The sequence below is a fragment of the Choloepus didactylus genome, chromosome 6 (assembly GCF_015220235.1).
Source record: "Choloepus didactylus isolate mChoDid1 chromosome 6, mChoDid1.pri, whole genome shotgun sequence".
Taxonomy (NCBI): Eukaryota; Metazoa; Chordata; class Mammalia; order Pilosa; family Megalonychidae; genus Choloepus; species Choloepus didactylus.
Genome location: NC_051312.1, coordinates 100,408,982 through 100,429,417, shown reverse-complemented (window position 1 = coordinate 100,429,417; position 20,436 = coordinate 100,408,982). Strand labels below are relative to the sequence as shown.

The following is a 20,436-nucleotide window of genomic DNA, read 5'->3' as shown; positions in this document are numbered from 1 at the left end:
AAAATAAACAGAGGGATACAAGTGCTGGAGAAAATGTGTAGAAAGGGGTGTACCTAATCACTGTTGGTGGGGAAATAGAATGGTGCTGCCCATCTGGAGGGCAGTGTGGTGGTTCCACAGGAAGCTAAGCATGGAGTTGCCATATAGTCTTACAACTAGGTTGTTGGATATATACTTGGAAGAACTGAGAAGAAGGACGCAAATGGACATTTACACAGTGGGGTTTATGGTGTCAGCATTCACGATTTGCAGTGGATGTAGGTGGCCTAAGAGTACACTGACTGATGAATGGAATGGTGAACTGTGGGGTATACATACAATGGAATATTGAGCTGCTACAAGAAGGAGAGAAACTGTGAAGTGAATGGACATTGAGGGCAGTATGCTGAGTGAAATAAACTAGAAATGAAAAGGAAAACATTATAATGCCTCGCTAATATGAACTAAATATAATGTGCAAACTTTGAGAATTGAGTCTAATAGCATAGGTTATCAGGGGAAGGCTGTTCCAGTTTCTAATGCTTTTATAAAGGGAGTTCATTTGGTTACAAAGTTACAGTTCTATAGCCATAAACATGTTCAAACCAAGGCATAAACATGAGTATACCCTCACAGGAGATAGGCCATTGGCATCCAGAAAACCTCTGTTAGCTTGGAAGACATGTGGCTGGCATCTTTTTGCTCCCAGGTTGCAATTCAAAATGGCATTCTCTGAAGTGTCTCTGGGCTTAGCTTCTCAGGACAAACTCTGAACTGATATCTTCAAAGCATCAGCAAAAGTCTGCTTTCAATGGCCGTCTCCAAAATGTCTCTCTAAGCTGCAGCACTGAGCTCCTTCTGTGTGCACTCTTATAGGGCTCCAGTAAACTAATCAAGACCCATGCTGAATGGGCAGGGCCACACCTCCGTGGAAATAATCTAATCAAAGGTATTACCCACAGTTGGGTGGGTCACATCTCCATGGAAGCAACATAATCCAAAGATTCCAACCTACTCAACACTAATATGTCTTCCCCCACAAGATTGCATTAGAGAACATGGTGTTTTGGGGAACATAATACATCCAAACCTGCACAAAGTTTTGTTGCAAAGGTTCCTAGGTTGTAAGCTCTTACAGCAGTTACGTCTGTTCCTGAGTTGTAATGGCTGTTTCTAAATTCTGAGATGCTGAGCTCTTTTTGTATAACCTGGTTGGTCCCTGGAACTTTGGATATCTGTGTGACACCTGAGACTCAGAGCCAGAGTCCAGCAGCTATGAATGTCAGCATTACCCCATACAGTAAATGTTAGAGCCTGAGAAAAGTGATCAGACTTCAATTAGATATATGAACGAAATGGACTTGGTTAGGAAGAAGATAAATTAGACTAAAGGGTAAAGGACAATATTGACAGTGTTTTTAAAACTTCAATTTTTGTGCGAGACCAAAGGAAGAGATGTTTATTAGGTCCAAAATCTATATTTTTTGTAACACACTGTTTAATTTGACTTGTATGGTCAGTTTATTCAAGCAACATAATTGCATGGAATGTTGAATAGGGAGTGAATTCTGGTTGGTTTGTGCAGGTTAATGTGAAGCCCCAATATATTCTGGAGTAATTTGGGCAGAGGATTAAAATGTATTTGCAAAGGCCCCTTGAGGGACTGGGGGAAAATGTGGAAATATTAAATTTTGTCATTTAAGGAATTAATGATATTCTCACAAGCATTGGGGGTTATCAAATTAGAAAGCCAAGCTCTTGATCTTGGGGCTTGCCCCTATGAAGCTTGTTACTGCAAAGGAGAGGCTAAGCCTACTTATAATTGTGCCTAAGAGTCACCCCCAGAGAACCTCTTTTGTTGCTCAGATGTGGCCTCTCTCTCTCTCTTTAAGCCCACTTGGCAGGTAAACTCACTGCCCTCCACCCCTACATGGGACATGACTTTCAGAGGTGTAAATCTCCCTGGCAACGTGGGACATGACTTGTGGGGATGAGCTTGGCCCTGGCATCATGGGATTGTGAAAGCCTTCTTGGACCAAAAGCGGGGAGAGAAATGAAACAAAGTTTCAGTGGCTGAGAGATCTCAAATAGAGTCTAGAGGTCATTCTGGAGGCTATTCTTATGCATTATATAGATATCCCTTTTTAATTTTTAGTGTGTTTGAATAGCTAGAAGGAAATACCTGAAACTGTTGAGCTGCAACCCAGTAGCCTTTATTCTTGAAGATGATTGTATAACTATATACCTTACACTGTGTGACCGTGTGATTGTGAAAACCTAGTGGCTCATACTCCCTTTATCCAGTGTATGGACAGATGACTAGAAAAATAAGGACAACAAGTGTATGAATATTAGGGAGGGATGGGGGGTATGGGATGTTTTAGGTGTTCTTTTTTACTTTAACTTTTATTCTTGTTTTTTGTTTGTGGTAATGAAAGTGTTCAAAAATTGATTGAGGTGATGAATGCGCAACTGTATAGTGGTACTGTGAATAATTGTACACTGTGGATGATTGTATTGTATGTGACTATATCTCAATAAAATTGAATTAAAAAAAGTATAGGGTTGAAATAAAGAGTTTCCTCTTTCCATTATTGGATCATTCTGGTTGTTAGAACATTCTTTCATAGATAGAATAAAAACATGCTTTCTCACAATTCTACCCATTTGTTGTAATTCTGTAATACAGGGCAAATATGTTTTGTTTTCTGTCAGTTTGAAAACATAAATTATTCTCTTATCTTTCTCTCAAGATTTCTTACCAAGTATGGCAGAGTGAATTATGTATGTACACCAACAAGCACAGGTTCTTAATCTCAATTTGCATTCCTGTGGATGTGAATGCATTGTAAATAGGACCTTTAAAAGGCGAACTGGACCAGGGTGGGCTTTCATCTGGTTTATTCGGGCCTTGTAAAGAGATCCTGGAAGTCAAAGAAGTGAGAAAGGAGAGGTTACCACCATGTGGCATGGCTAGAAGCATAGATAAGCCAAGGAACCCCAAAGATTGGCAGCAGCCAATTGCAGAATGCCATAGACTTTGGGCAGAAAGCATAACCTTGTTGATACCTTGATTTTGGATTTCTTCTAGCCTTGAAACAGTTAACCAATAAACTCCTGTTGTTTAAGCCAATCCATTGTATGGTATTCTGTGATAGCAGTTCTGACAAACCAGGATACCAAGTATCCATCTGATATAGGCATCACATGGAGCTTTATGAGAAGTATCAGCAGTCCCAATTTATGTGATATTTTAAGCAGTAAGTAAGAACATAGGGTGATGAACTATGAAGTATCTGCCCTCATTGGAATGGTGCTAACTGAAAGAAAATACCTGGAATGGGACCATCTATAAAAGTATAATAACAATTTAGCCATGGTTATCTATAGCCCAGATATTTAGAAAAAATTATCCAGCTTATCATTAGGAACATGTCAGTAAGAACTAAAAAGAGCTCTGAGGAGCCAGAACCCATTCTACACTCTCTTGGAAATTTTCTGAGGATTAAATAAAATAATCCAATAAAGTGCTAGCATATTGCTTGTCAGTAAAGACTCCATAAATGAAAGTTATTAAATGCAGTGAGCATTTGCTATTGGCAGACCCATTCATGATCCTGAGAGTAAAATCTGATAGCTTGGTAGCAAAGGAAGGCAGGAGAAGGGGTCGGGGTAGGGGTGGGGGGATGGAAGGGAACACAAAAAACAAATATAAAAACACACAAAAAAACCACAGTTGGAGATCTTTTTATGGGAATAAAAACTCTGAAGCAACTATTCTGTTATAGAGTAGAGAAATAATGTTCAAAGGTGTTATAAATGGCAAAGTTGTTTTTAAATTATTTTAAGTGTGATTCCTTAAGAATTAAGGGATATGCATAGCTAGAAAGACTTCCACACAAAGTAATAAAAATAAAAGTTTTATTTTAAAGCGTTAAAATCTAAGATATCTGGAAAACGTTTCTCTTTAAAAATACTTATTCCCATGCTTCCAGATAAAGGTGTTTGCTTAAGGCAGGTAAAACACAACCACTTTGCCTAAACAAAGTAGGTACTCAACAAGTGTTAGTTCTCTTCTCCAGTACTCAGCTTTGAGGGGGCAGAACTTGAATATCCCCTCTCCCTTTCATCTTTCCTGATCTTAAAGAGCTTCTGCCCCTTTGTTAACTCAGCCTTTTTATGAGTTCCATAAAAATCAGAACTTTGGATGGAACATAATTGCTATTGTAGAAGTGTTTGGGGGAGAAGAGCATATTGATCTTTAAATTATTTTCTCCTAGCTAAACTTCTTCAGAAATGTTATCTGGTGCATGCTGATAAACATTAAAATATACTGCTGGATGTCCACTTATCTTAAAAGTCAATTAAAAATGGTATATTGAAATGTATTGTGCTGAATCAAGATCTTCAGAGGTTTACATCTTCACAGCAAAATCATATATCATATATTCCAAGAAATAACTTCGCATTTTATTTCCTTGAATTTTGTTCTTTAAGCAGAGTACTAGATCTGATACCTTGAGTTGAATATTTTCCTAAAAACATATTTGAGATAGTGCCTCAAATATTTCTTGATATTTTGAGCCCTGTTTCTTAAATATTAGTTACAGATTTAATAGGATAAGATTATGCTTTTCAATTTCAGTTTTAAAAGGATAAGGAATGGTGAACGGGCTTTTTGAATAGGTGAGTCAAAATAATCTATAGTCAGCATTTCTATAGCAGGAAAAGATTTGGGTATTCTCAGAAAATGCATTTGCTATGGAAGAAAGTGATGGAAGTCTACAAATCATAGATTATTCTGAATTTGGTCCTTTGACTTGAGGGATAGTTTTAAAAAGGAGGAAAAGCCCCTTAGCTAATGTGACAGAGGCAGATGAAACCCTCTCTTACTTTGTTTTTAAGATCACCACAGTGTCAGTTCCTGGATCCTCAGAGGAGAAGGGCATACAAGATCCCTTCTACAGAGTTACATTCCATCTATTGAAAATCTCACTTGCATCCTAGCTTAATAAAAAGATCATAATATCTTTTGCCCTTTTTGTAGTAAAATTTTTAACCTTTCTGAACCTTAATGTCTTCATTTATAAAACTCTTGAAAAAGATCAGGCAATATTATATATGGATGCAGTTTATAAACTTAAATCCTCTACAATATTATTATTGTTTTAATCTTCTGGAGGAGTTCTTTTCCTGGGAAAATAAACTCAACCAAAGTTTTGAAAGAATCAATGTGTAGCAGCATAGGACAGCATCAATTCATCAACTGCCACATTGCTCTACAAATATATTTTGAATATTGCCTAAATATTTTCATGAACATTTCTGAGAATTGCATGCACAGAATAGCAAGCTCCTCCATCTTCCTCATCTATATCTTTATAAAAAGATTTTACTACATTTTTATATAAAAATTCTAATCACATTGTTGTCAATGGGAAAGCCTGATGAATTGGAAATAACATTTCTCACCGACACATCTGTAAAGTATTTATCTAGTTTATTTTCAGAAATCCTCCACATATAAAAATCTAACATTGATTCTCAAATGCCTAACATTTTGTTTCTTATAAATAGCTATATCATGTCTTATTTCTTCTTATATTTCTATTTAGAAGAATGTGTTTTTTAATGCCATTTCTTTCTATGCTGTTTTGAACAGATGTCTTTTGACCAAGAAGTATTGCCCTTCTTAGGCTTGATGTACACATTTGCATACCAATAAATGGAGTGTGATTTTGCCTCATCGCTATTTTCATAGAAATGATCACTTCTGAATTCTCAGAACTAAGTAAATGTGTCTAGATGGTCCAGGATCCACTTTTGGTATCATCAGCCATAGTAAAATTACTTATTAAGCATATATAACATACATTGATATTTATCTTGCATCAGTAACAGCTGGGATTGTTTCTATTCCTTTCTCTTCTCTCTTCATTTTTTTCTCTTTAATTTCCTAAGTTTAGCTCACATGGACATTGTTTCCTTTTTTTTCCCCAGCCTGAGTAATTCATTGTCATGCATTTTTTGAGTCTAATCACCTGAATAATTTTGAGTTAGGTTTCTATAATCATTCAGACAATTATATATCATTGAATATTAGGTAACTTATTTGAATACAGATTTTCTGATCAATTGTCTCTTGATATGCTGCAGGACCTGTTGCAAATGATAGTATTGAAAGTACCAATAGCAATGATGCACTGCACTTTTTTGTAAAGGCTTTAGTTTATTGTTTAATGTTCAAAGGGTATCAGGTACCTTCCTTCCCCAGTTCCTTTAGACTGAAGATGTTGATACTGTTCCTGAAACTTTGCCCCTAACTCTTGATTTCTATTGATAACAATTGTAGAATGGCCCAGTCAGATTTCCAGGTCTCTTGATCTCTGGTTCAATACTTCTGCCTCAAAATATGCAGGTGTCTATATTTTCTTTCTTTCTTCTTTTTCTGCTCACTCTCCCTTTTCTTCCCTTTATTTTTATTCTCTTTCTCTTTGCATTTCTTTCTTTCTTTCTGCTTTCTTTCCTTCCTCAGCAGTGAACAAATATAATTTTTAATTTATCCTTCAGTTTCCAATGCAAAGACCAATATGAATTGTAATTAGAAGTCATTTTCAAATTCAGAAGTATGAGAGGTTTGTCTGCCCCCTAAGTATTTGATATTGCTCTTCAGATGTACTTAAGATTCTATTAATTTAGACTGCTTATCAGATGCAACCAAATAATTGGGTGGCAGACTGGAAGTGCCTCTAAATGAATAATAACTCTTTAATTTTACATGGAGTTTTGTGAAAATTAAATGTTTGGAACTTTAAGTGAAATTAATTTAAATGTTTTAAGCATTTTAAAGAACATGTGACATTCTCTAACGCAGCTTATATAAATGTACGCTCGGGGTATCCACCAAACGCCGTTGTCTTACTCAACTGACTCTATGCTCCCTACTCTAATGTTCCAGATTCTTTAACCATAGTTTCTTCATCCATTTGTGAACATCTTTTTGGGTTGGCTGCACAGTTGAGCTCCTTTTCCAACTCAGTTGTAGGCTCAGATCTCAGTTCATACCTTTTATTCATTGTCTCCATTTGGTATTTCTTCCCTCCACCAGCCTTGGCCTGAGGGAACCTTCATCAGTGGGCATTGGCCTTGTCAAAATGAAAGGACCATTTGGATAAAAGAAACAACTATTACAACAGACCCAACAGGCCTGAAGCTTTTATAATTTAGGGGAATCTCCTTAATGTAAAGAATATGAAATTACAAATACAAACTTAAGTAAGAAGGTGAATATTTATTTAGAATGAAAAAGTAAATGATAGTACAAATTTTAAAATGCAGGAAAAACTGCAGACATCACAAAATTATGAAATACTACATATTTTAATTAATTATGGCCTAACTTTCTGTAATAGACTCTTTTCCTATTTTTTATATACTTTTAGTGATTTTTTAATAAGAATAAAAATTTGTAATATTTTCTATAAAGAAAAGTGGAGGGTATTTCAATCTTTCCTTTGGCATGGTTGAGTAAAATTTGCTTATTATTATTTATATTTTTGAAAAGATTCTTTCAGTTTTACCAGTTGTTATCTTTTGTATTACTAAAATTTTAGGATATTTTAGAATTATTATCAAATTTGAGAAAACCTCTATCAAGTTTTTCATCTATGAACTGTTATAGATTGTATTAGTCAGAGTTCAGAACCAACAGGGAACTATATATATATATATATATATATATATATATATATAATTGGTTCATATGACCATGGGGTCTGGGAGAGTTTTGAGGTCTGATTTCTGTAGGACAGGCTGCAATCTGGAAACTCTGATGTTGAAAGTGATCAAAGGTGATGTTGAAGTTTAGTCTAAATTCTCCAGGGATAGCTGACTAGATTAAAATTCCAGTAAGAGCCAATGTTGAAGTTAAGGCAGAATTTTTCTGACCTGTGAACCCCTCAAGTTTTGGCTTTTAAGTCCTTCAACTGATTGAATGAGGAGACTCTCTGCATTCCTGAGGGCAGTCCCCTTTGTGGATTGTAATGCAATCATCTGTTCATAGAAGCAAATCGCATCTACAAAATATCTGCACTGTATCACATAGGCTAGTGCTTGATTGAACAACTGGACACCCTAAGCTAGCCAAGTTGACACATGAACTTAATGATCACAGATACATAATTATAATTTATTGTAATTGTTCCATATTTGTACTGTACAAACACAGGCTTTATCATGGATTCTATTTCATTTAGTTCCCAACAAAAAAGGAAGAATATATGGAATGTTTATATTTGTATATGTTGCATTATCAAGTTATTTCTGACAGGCTAGAACTTCCATTTTGATTGGGTGTTAAGGAAAATAGAATCTTCCATTTACAATAATATGTGTCTGATGATTGGGAGAATTTTCTACAGACTAGCTTCTGACTCCATGTATTCAAGCTTTCTTTGTTCTCCATTATCCATACACTTCTGGTTCCAGGCACCACAGGACATGTTCACAACCAAATGCCACTTTGGGCCTTACCACAGTGGATAGTAAGATTGTTCTTAGAAACCGTTTTTATGCTAAGAAGGCTAACAACCTAACTATTCATACAAGTGGCTGTGAACTTCATAAATCAACTCCACTGAGAAGTTAAATGTATTTCCAGCTCAATAACCCCTTTGCTAGATCTCCAAAAAGCCTTTGGCCACTCTAGTGAAGTGAAATAAAATGGAGGAGAAGTTGGAAAGGAAAGACAAAATGGTTTTAAACATTTGTGCTTAAAATATCTTATGTTTTCAAATTCTACAAAAACATGACCATGTGAAGACAGTTTTAGGGCTCCTCCTGGGCTTCGAGGGGATTCGTCTAAGAGAGAGATCCCTGAAGCTTAAAGTTTATTAGCTTCACTAATTATGGGTTTGTTTTTTTTTTTTTTTTTTTTGGTAGAAATTAGAACTTTATCATAAACATTTCCAGAATATAAACTGATTTTGTATCAGGACTCTTTGATAACTTTTTAAATTATATGTAATCTAAGGTTAATATTATAATGTATTTCATTTTCCACTTTCCAACCTAGAATATATATTGCAAATTAGATCTAACAAAGAACAAAAAATCAATCTAAATTGCTTCATAGAGAAAACCAATAAACATAAAAATACCCCACCCAAACTAAAACAAACCTAATAAAGAAATAGATTCTGCGAAGCCTATTAATCCTCCAATTTATAATAAATGACCTCCCAAGGGAAAACAATTCCACTATCATAGTGATTTGATGAATAAAAGCAGAGCCACTCTCATTAAGGGAAATTATATTGTATGTAAGAAAAATGTAATAATAATGCTTCTAGAAAATGAGGGAAAGTAATTTCCCTGTTGGGGAGCAAGCATACTAAATACTTTCTGTTCACTTAGCCTTTGTTAGAGGTTGAATTACCTGGTCACATAAGAAAAGTGATATGAACACAAGCTTCATGAAACCAGCTCCAACTACTTTTTTCAATTCAACTTTGGGAGAACCAAAGCTTCAAAATCCTAGGATAGGCTGGTCCCAAAGCATTTCCTCCTCTGTCCTTTCTTGGCCTTGTTCCTTTTTCTCTTTTCTATGCTTACGTTCCTGTTTCTTAGAGGCTACATCGCGGGTTTTTTTTCTCCTTTCAATTCTTAAAGCTTTTCTGTACTGACAGTGACTGTTTCCATCTCTGCTTTCTATCTTTGGATGCTCTTGTGTTTGTCTAAATCCATATACTCATAACTTTTTTTCCTCTTATGCTTGGGCTGCATCTCCTCTGGTTTTTCTGTCTTCCTCCAGTGCCCTTTCTTCTTCTGATGTGTCTGTTTATGACTGGCTTGATGAGAACTGGTACTGTTTGCTAAGGAGAGGTGCTTGTAAACTCGATTCTACATTGTAGGAGCCACAATTATATTTTTGCTGACTAACATTCAGGGGTATTGGTTTTTCTGAGTAGTCCCTGGGGAGTTTGACAGTAGCTCAGAAGTCTGGTCTCAGTCTCCTGGCGTGAGCTGGTAGCCACTGAGGTAACTGGTTTTTCACTGTTTGTGAAATATTGTATGATCGTCATTTAAGTCTGTACAGTTTCAGATGGGAGTCTTTGCTCAAACATTTTATATCCGGTCTGGAGTTAACCTCTTCTTTGTACCCATGGGTATCTAAATAGTCCTCTCTCTTTCTAAAACAATTCTTTGGCTCTAAGCCTCTGGCTTTCTGCACTTTGATATAATCTTCAAGTTCCTCTTGAAAAAAGAGTCATGTGTTTTCTTTGAATGCTTCATTAGTTTGACAAGGGATTCTCCTTACCAGGCTGAGACCATGATGGAGAATTCTGATCATATTTGCTCATTAACTGCTTAAATTTTTTAGCATGAACTCTCCCCACATAGCCAGACTGTGCCACAACTGGGAACTCAAAACTCATGATGCAGAGATTACAAAATCTATTTTTGTCCAATACTCCATTCCCATTCACCTCATAGTGTGAAATCCTTTGTGATTCAAACTGTAGCACTACTCCACATACTTTACAAAGGCATCTGCAAAAAGTTCAGTCTTTGTTCATTCAACGTGGAATCTTCTCTGAGGCAGGGACAGGCATCTACAAACTACTGTCCCGGCTCCCCACCAATGCCATGGGCCAGGAAGGTAGCCTGGGTGAAGGTGGCAGAGAGGCAGGGACAGCCAGGTGGGGCGAGACCTAATTATGTTTTGATCGTAGCTCTTTTCACATTGAATTGCAGTTAGCTGTTTATATTTCTCTTCCACTAAATTCTAAGTTCCATGATCTATTCATTTTTGATTTTCAAAGGCCTAAAAGAGTACTGGGAGAATAGCAGGTGTTCAACAACTATGTGATAAGTATTGGATGAATAATAGTCTTCTTGCAAGTAAAGGATACAGTCAGCATGAGACTCCCCCCCAAAAAAAAAAAAATTGGGCAGTCAATTTAAACCATGTTATCCAAGATAAATGCAAGATAACTTTTTAAATGGTCAATTTCTCCATTATTTGTTTTTTAAACAGCATTGCATTAATTGCAAATGTTAAGTAGGTATACTGTTATGACAGTTTGCTAAATAGTATAAAGTATATATTGTAAAACATTAACTGTGCTTCGAGGTAGTGCAGTGACTGGCATAGCAGACAGACAATAAATGTTTGATGAATGAGTAAATAAAACTGATACATAGTTGATCATTTGGTGCACCTGATTTATCTGGGTATGTAGAGTATAATTATGGACTTTTAAAAGAAATTAATTTATAACACCTGAATTTAGAGTTACTTGTTTTTAAAACCATCAAAGTCATGTTGAGGCCATATTCCTTCCTGTATGATAATTTTCTTATTCCTTATCACCCATGTTGATATGACCACTCCGTCTTTGTGTCCCCTGTGCAAACTTCTCTTCTAGCCCTTTATCATTTCAGTATAACTTATTTGTTACCATAAATTTCTTCCTGAAACCAGATTTTGAACTCTGTCTATTTTCTTTTTAAATATCCTGATGTATATCCTCCATGTTACCTAGTATTCTGCCAGAAATAAAAGAAGTTTTCAGTATCTTACAGAATGAGATCCTACTACAAGAAAATGTAGTAATTCATTTGGGATACTACAAAAGTATTCTAGTTACTTTTATTTCTGCCGCACTTTTTCTCGATTTGATCTTGGATTCGTCCCTGTAAGTGTGCCCTCACTGAGACCTGGACATGGTGTCTTTGGATATTTGATAGATAACTTACTTTTGTCCATCATCCATCATTGATTTTTCTTTTGGCATCCTCACTGCATTCTTTCAGGCCACTGACCTCTGCCCATTCATTCTTTTCAGTTTTAGTACTTCTATCTCAGTACTCTCAGCTCATAAGGAACCCACCCTGTTACACAGAATATCCTTAGAGCAGTTAGATTTTCAACTTATAAAAAAGGCATTCATTTTACTAGATAGTTATTATATATATACATATCTATACACACACACACATACATAAATATCTGTATGTGTGTGTATATGTATATACTTACATATAGAGAGCCTAAAATTATTATAAAAGTCTAAAAATACTGATTATTAGCACCATTTCTTGAGCTGCATCTACTGTCACAAATATTTCTCACCATCAAAGTAGTAGCTGTTTAATATGCAACTGTGATTAGTTTTCAATCTCATGGTTCATGACCATCATCTATGATATATCTGAAAAAATTATACATGGTCCCAAAATAACATAGTAATACACCCATAAATAAAAGAGTAAAAATAATAATACCCAACAGAATTTGTCAGATTTAAAACATTCATATGCATTAATAAGGTATATAAATTCATAAAGCATAGTTTATTTCCAACGTTAAATGAAGGAACTTTTTAAAGATTTATGGTGGCCATATTCTTTAAAAAACATTCCTTGATCTGTCTCCAAAATCACATTATTTAAGTTCATTGAAAACCTTTGTGTTTTAAAATATCCTCCGTTGTCATTGGTAAACCTATGTACCTAAAAATTATCCCCAGAATTTGTTCCCTAGCCAAAAGATTCTTAAATTTGAATTTATGGCATGTCATTTTTGTTTACCAAGCTTTAAACTTAAGCCCCCCTGTTGAGGCCATAGGAATGATGCAAAATGATGCTGTAGCTGCATTTTCTCAAATTTGATAGTTCTTCTATGCTTGGTTTTCTGACATTCTTGCATCTTAACACATCCTTATATCCTTCTCTATTTGGTTTGAACCTTACCCCAGACTATCTGTTCATCTTCCTTGAACACTTTCACTAGGAATTTCACTAGGAATTTTTGGCACCCCACCCTCACTTCTATTCCCATCCCAGACTCTGACTTCTAAAGTCTGCAGCTGTGATTACAAGCTGCTACACCCTAACTCAAGTCCATGAGACATGGTTGGCCAGGCAGGAATGTGAGAAGTTTTCTCCTGGGAAGCATGTTTTTAAATCTTCTTAGTTTCCTAAACATAAAAATAAGCTTTCAGTTAAAAAATATGTCATGTTGAGAACTTTTAAATGAATAAGCTACAGAATGTAAGTATACCATGGCTTCTGGTTGACAAAGAGGGTGGCCCCAGGGTACCAACCCCCACAGAATCTCTGAACAACCAGCAAAAACTGGCAGAGTCATCTTCCTCATAACTCGAGAAGACAAAGGATTGCAGAAATAGGGCAAGTGCTGAATCAAGTTAAAGCAACTTGAAAAATAGTAGGTGTAGGCCCCCAACCCCTCCCCAGCACAGTGTGGAGCCAGCCTGCATCCCCATTATGGGTCCCTGGATCTGTTCCAGAGGGAGCAGAGTAATCCATGAGCACATACCACAGTGCCTATCAGTGCCAATCTATCAGAAACCTAAAATACTGAGCTAGGAAAATTGTCTCAGGGTTGTTCTCCCAGAAATTGCTCTTCAAACAGAGAAGTAGCTTACAGATTGCAGAAAGCTAAAACAGTGAAAAAATAGTTAAGTCATAGTGGCCTGGGACAAAGGACTACTTGGATTAAGAGCATCCAGGAGGGGATGTTGAGGAGACATTCAAATTCCTGAAAACTGGTAATTCCTAAGGTCATGAGCAAGTACAAGCCCAGGACAAGAAGGAAGCTCCCTGCAGGCTAAGATAGGACAGAGAGGATCCTGCATTTCATTTCACCTCAGACTGATATTATTGACAGGAGGGCTAAACTCTGAAGGAAGTCCCTAGCCAAAGCAGGCCAAATTTGCAGACCATGAAAGGTGCTTTTTGCTTAGGTTTGTTTGTTTTTGTTAGACTCTGACACTCAAGGAAATCTCTGTTATAACACTAGCTTGATACACACATAAGAAAAAAACAGCTCAGGAACTAAATCCTTATAATATAAAACACCTTAAAATATATAAATGTGCAGTGTGCAACCAAAGATTACAAGACAAACAAAGAAACAGGAAATGATGTCCCATCCAAAGAAACAAGATAAAAATCCAGAAACCATCAATGAAGAGCCTAAGACTTTGGACATACTGACAAAGACTTAAAAAAAATGACCCTCAATATGTTCAAGGAGATAAAGGAAAACATAGAGAAAGAATAAAAGGGTATGAGGGAAACAATGACTGAACAGTATGAGTTTCAAAAAACAGATAGAAACTTTAAAAAGCAGCCAAACAGAACTACTGGAGTTGAAGACCACAATAACTGAAATGAAAAATTCCCTAGAAGGTTTCAACAGCAGATTGGAGTGGCAGAAAAAAGAATCACTGAACTTGAAGACAAGACAATTAAAATGATTCAGGATTAGGAGCAGAAAGGAAGAGTAAGAAAAACAGAACCTAAGAGACCTGTGCAACATCACAAGCATACCAATATATGCATTATAGCAGACCCAGAAGGAGAAGAAAGAAAGGGGCTAAAGAAATATTCAAAGAAATAATGGCACAAAAGTCCCAAATTTAATGAAAGACATGAAAATGTGCATTCAAGAAGCACAACAAATTCCAAAGATGATAAACTTAAAGAGAATGGTGCCCTGATGCATAATAATCAAACTCTTTAATGCCAATGATAAGGAGAGAGTTTGGAAAACTGCAGGAACAAAGCAACATATTACATACAAGGGAATCCCAATAAAATTAAATGCTAATTTCTTACCAGAAACCATGGAGTCAAGATGCAGTGGGACAAAGTATTTAAGGTACTGAGAGAAAAAAATTGCCAACCAAGAATTCTATGTCCGGTGAGACTTTTGTGCAAAAATGAGGGAGACAGGCCACTTACAGACACCCAGGAGAAGGAGGTCAGTCTCCCGGGAAATAAAATGGAAAACTAAATTCCAAAAACAGAGGAACTCCAAAACAACTACCCAGCAAAAGACCAGGACAAGAGGTGGGGCAAGATGGCAGCATGGAGAGGTGTGGAATTTAGTTAGTCCTCTAGAGCAACTAAGAAATAGTCAGGAACAACTAGTAAATAGTCTGGAACAACTGTTGGGGGACATCTGTGACTGGACACATAGCAGACACCAGCCTGGAATGGGTGGAACAACTGAGATCACAGCCTAGAACTGGAAACTTGATACTGATTACATTTTCCTCCTGAGACCTGGGGCCATCCGGTCTGGGAAAATATAACTGTGGTAATCAAGGAAACCAGATGCCTAGACAACAAAAAATTATGAAGCACATTAGGAAAAATGAAGATATGGACTAGTCAAGGGAACAAACTTATACCTCAAATGAGATACAGAAGTTGAAACAACTAATTAAAGATCTTCAAACAAATATGCTAAATCAATTTAAAAAACAAATCAATGAGTTGAGGTATGATATGGCAAAAGACATGAGAGATATAAAGAAGACATTGGCTGAACATGAGGAAGAACTTGAAAGTTTGAAAAACAATTGGCAGAACTTATGGGAATGAAAGGCACAATAAAAGAGATGAAAAACATAATGGAGACATACAACAGCAGATTTGAAGAAACAGAAGAAGTGATTCATAAATTTGAGGACAGGACATCTGAAATCGTACACATGAAAGAACAGATGGGGAAAAGAATGGAAAAATATGACCAGTTTCTCAGGGTATTCAATGACAAAATGAAGCATATGAATATATATGTCATGAGTGTCCCAAAAGGAGAAGAGAAGGTAAAAGGGACAGAAACAATAATGGAGGAAATAATCACTGAAAATTTCCCATCTATTATGAAAGACATAAAATTACAGCTCCAAGAGTGCAGCATACCCCAAACAGAATAGATCCGAATAGACCTACACCAAGACACTTAATAATCAGATTATCAAATGTCAAAGACAAAGAGAGAATTATGAAAGCCACAAGAGAAAAGCGATACATCACATACAAGGGAAGCTCAATAAGACTTGTGCAGATTTCTCAGTAGAAGCCATGGAGGCGAGAAGGCAGTGGTATGATATATTTAAGATACTCAAAGAGAAAAACTGCCTACCAAGAATTCTATATCCAGCAAAACTGTCCTTCAAAAATAAGGGAGAGGAGGCGGGGCAAGATGGCAGACTGGTGAGCTGTATGTTTTAGTTACTCCTCCAGGAAAGTAGGTAGAAAGCCAGGAACTGCGTGGACTGGACACCACAGAGCAATCTGACTTTGGGCATACTTCATACAACACTCATGAAAACGTGGAACTGCTGAGATCAGCGAAATCTGTAAGTTTTTGCGGCCAGGGGACCCGCGCCCCTCCCTGCCAGGCTCAGTCCCGGGGGAGGAGGGGCTGTCAGCTCCGGGAAGGAGAAGGGAGAACTGCAGTGGCAGCCCTTATCGGAAACTCATTCTACTGATCCAAACTCCAAACATAGATAGTCTGAGACCAGACACCAGAGAATCTGAGAGCAGCCAGCCCAGCAGAGAGGAGACAGACATAGAAAAAAAACAACACGAAAAACTCCAAAATAAAAGCGGAGGATTTTTGGAGTTCTGGTGAACTTAGAAAGGGGAAGGGCCCTGAGGCGCATATGCAAATCCCGAAGAAAAGCTGATCTCTCTGCCCTGTGGACCTTTCCTTAATGGCCCTGGTTGCTTTGTCTCTTAGCATTTCAATAACCCATTAGATCTCTGAGGAGGGCCCGTTTTTTTTTTTGTTTTGTTTTGTTTTGTTTTTTTAATCCTTTTTTCTTTTTCTAAAACAATTACTCTAAGAAGCCCAATACAGAAAGCTTCAAAGACTTACTATTTGGGCAGCTCAAGTCAAGAGCAGAACTAGGAGAGCTCTGAGACAAAACGCAATAATCCAGTGGCTGAGAAAATTCACTAAACACCACAACTTCCCAAGAAAAGGGGGGTGTCCGCTCACAGCCATCATCCTGGTGGACAGGAAACACTCCTGCCCATCACCAGCCCCATAGCCCAGAACTGCCCCAGACAACCCAGTGTGACGGAAGTGCTTCAAATAACAGGCACACACCACAAAACTGGGCATGGACATTAGCCTTCCCTGCAACCTCAGCTGATTGTCCCAGAGTTGGGAAGGTAGAGCAGTGTGAATTAACAAAGCCCCATTCAGCCATCATTTCAGCAGACTGGGAGCCTCCCTACACAGCCCAGCAGCCCAGAACTGCCCTGGGGGGACGGCACTCACCTGTGACATAGCACAGTCATCCCTCAACAGAGGACCCGGGGTGCACGGCCTGGAAGAGGGGCCCACTTGCAAGTCTCAGGAGCCATACGCCAATACCAAGGACTTGTGGGTCAGCGGCAGAGACAAACTGTGGCAGGACTGAACTGAAGGATTAGACTATTGCAGCAGCTTTAAAACTCTAGGATCACCAGGGAGATTTGATTGTTAGAGCCACCCCCCCCCTCCCTGACTGCCCAGAAACACGCCCCATATACAGGGCAGGCAACACCAACTACACACGCAAGCTTGGTACACCAATTGGACCCCACAAGACTCACTCCCCCACTCACCAAAAAGGCTAAGCAGGGGAGAACTGGCTTGTGGAGAACAGGTGGCTCGTGGACGCCACCTGCTGGTTAGAGAAAGTGTACTCCACGAAGCTGTAGATCTGAGAAATTAGAGATAAGGACTTCAATTGGTCTACAAATCCTAAAAGAACCCTATCAAGTTCAGCAAATGTCACGAGGCCAAAAACAACAGAAAATTATAAAGCATATGAAAAAACCAGACGATATGGATAACCCAAGCCCAAGCACCCAAATCAAAAGACCAGAAGAGACACAGCACCTAGAGCAGCTACTCAAAGAACTAAAGATGAACAATGAGACCATAGTACGGGAGATAAAGGAAATCAAGAAGACCCTAGAAGAGCATAAAGAAGACATTGCAAGACTAAATAAAAAAATGGATGATCTTATGGAAATTAAAGAAACTGTTGACCAAATTAAAAAGATTCTGGACACTCATAGTACAAGACTAGAGGAAGTTGAACAACAAATCAGTGACCTGGAAGATGACAGAATGGAAAATGAAAGCATAAAAGAAAGAATGGGGAAAAAAATTGAAAAAATCGAAGTGGACCTCAGGGATATGATAGATAATATGAAACATCCAAATATAAGACTCATTGGTGTCCCAGAAGGGGAAGAAAAGGGTAAAGGTCTAGGAAGAGTATTCAAAGAAATTGTTGGGGAAAACTTCCCAAATCTTCTAAACAACATAAATACACAAATCATAAATGCTCAGCGAACTCCAAATAGAATAAATCCAAATAAACCCACTCCGAGACATATACTGATCACACTATCAAACACAGAAGAGAAGGAGCAAGTTCTGAAAGCAGCAAGAGAAAAGCAATTCACCACATACAAAGGAAACAGCATAAGACTAAGTAGTGACTACTCAGCAGCCACCATGGAGGCAAGAAGGCAGTGGCACGATATATTTAAAATTCTGAGTGAGAAAAATTTCCAGCCAAGAATACTTTATCCAGCAAAGCTCTCCTTCAAATTTGAGGGAGAGCTTAAATTTTTCACAGACAAACAAATGCTGAGAGAATTTGCTAACAAGAGACCTGCCCTACTGGAGATACTCAAGGGAGCCCTACAGACAGAGAAACAAAGACAGGACAGAGAGACTTGGAGAAAAGTTCAGTACTAAAGAGATTCGGTATGGGTACAATAAAGGATATTAATAGAGAGAGGGGAAAAACATGACAAACATAAACCAAAGGATAAGATGGCTGATTCAAGAAATGCCTTCACGGTTATAACATTGAATGTAAATGGATTAAACTCCCCAATTAAAAGATATAGATTCGCAGAATGGATCAAAAAAAATGAACCATCAATATGTTGCATACAAGAGACTCATCTTAGACACAGGGACACAAAGAAACTGAAAGTGAAAGGATGGAAAAAAATATTTCATGCAAGCTACAGCCAAAAGATAGCAGGTGTAGCAATATTAATCTCAGATAAAATAGACTTCAAATGCAGGGATGTTTTGAGAGACAAAGAAGGCCACTACGTACTAATAAAAGGGGCAATTCAGCAAGAAGAAATAACAATCGTAAATGTCTATGCACCCAACCAAGGTGCCACAAAATACATGAGAGAAACACTGGAAAAACTAAAGGAAGCAATTGATGTTTCCACAATAATTGTGGGAGACTTCAACACATCACTCTCTCCTATAGATAGATCAACCAGACAGAAGACCAATAAGGAAATTGAAAACCTAAACAATCTGATAAATGAATTAGATTTAACAGACATATACAGGACATTACATCCCAAATCACCAGGATACACATACTTTTCTAGTGCTCACGGAACTTTCTCCAGAATAGATCATATGCTGGGACATAAAACAAGCCTCAATAAATTTAAAAAGATTGAAATTATTCAAAGCACATTCTCTGACCACAATGGAATACAATTAGAAGTCAATAACCATCAGAGACTTAGAAAATTCACAAATACCTGGAGGTTAAACAACACACTCCTAAACAATCAGTGGGTTAAAGAAGAAATAGCAACAGAAATTGCTAAATATACAGAAACGAATGAAAATGAGAACACAACATACCAAAACCTATGGGATGCAGCAAAAGCAGTGCTAAGGGGGAAATTTATAGCACTAAACGCATATATTAAAAAGGAAGAAAGAGCCAAAATCAAAGAACTAATGGATCAACTGAAGAAGCTAGAAAATGAACAGCAAACCAATCCTAAACCAAATACAAGAAAAGAAAGAACAAGGATTAAAGCAGAAATAAATGACATAGAGAACAAAAAAACAATAGAGAGGATAAATATCACCAAAAGTTGGTTCTTTGAGAAGATCAACAAGATTGACAAGCCCCTAGCTAGACTGACAAAATCAAAAAGAGAGAAGACCCATATAAACAAAATAATGAATGAAAAAGGTGACATAACTGCAGATCCTGAAGAAATTAAAAAAATTATAAGAGGATACTATGAACAACTGTATGGCAACAAGCTGGAGAATGTAGAGGAAATGGACAATTTCCTGGAAACATATGAACAACCTAGACTGAAGAGAGAAGAAATAGAAGACCTCAACCAACCCATCCCAAGCAAAGAGATCCAATCAGTCATCAAAAATCTTCCCACAAATAAATGCCCAGGGCCAGATGGCTTCACAGGAGAATTCTACCAAACTTTCCAGAAAGAACTGACACCAATCTTACTCAAACTCTTTCAAAACATTGAAGAAAATGGAACACTACCTAACTCATTTTATGAAGCTAACATCAATCTAATACCAAAACCAGGCAAAGATGTTACAAAAAAGGAAAACTACCAGCCAATCTCCCTAATGAATATAGATGCAAAAATCCTCAACAAAATACTTGCAAATCGAATCCAAAGACACATTAAAAAAATCATACACCATGACCAAGTGGGGTTCATTCCAGGCATGCAAGGATGGTTCAACATAAGAAAAACAATCAATGTATTACAACACATTAAAAACTCGAAAGGGAAAAATCAATTGATCAT

General features: G+C 37.2%; 1 protein-coding gene and 1 pseudogene across 2 annotated transcripts in view; one reads left to right on the top strand and one right to left on the bottom strand.

The window, feature by feature from the left end:
* Positions 1-20,436, top strand: part of DLG2 (discs large MAGUK scaffold protein 2) — a 2,332,374-nt gene that overhangs the window by 466,799 nt on the left and 1,845,139 nt on the right. The gene's annotated exons all lie outside the window — the stretch shown is intronic.
* Positions 9,506-10,272, bottom strand: LOC119538146 (annotated as a pseudogene).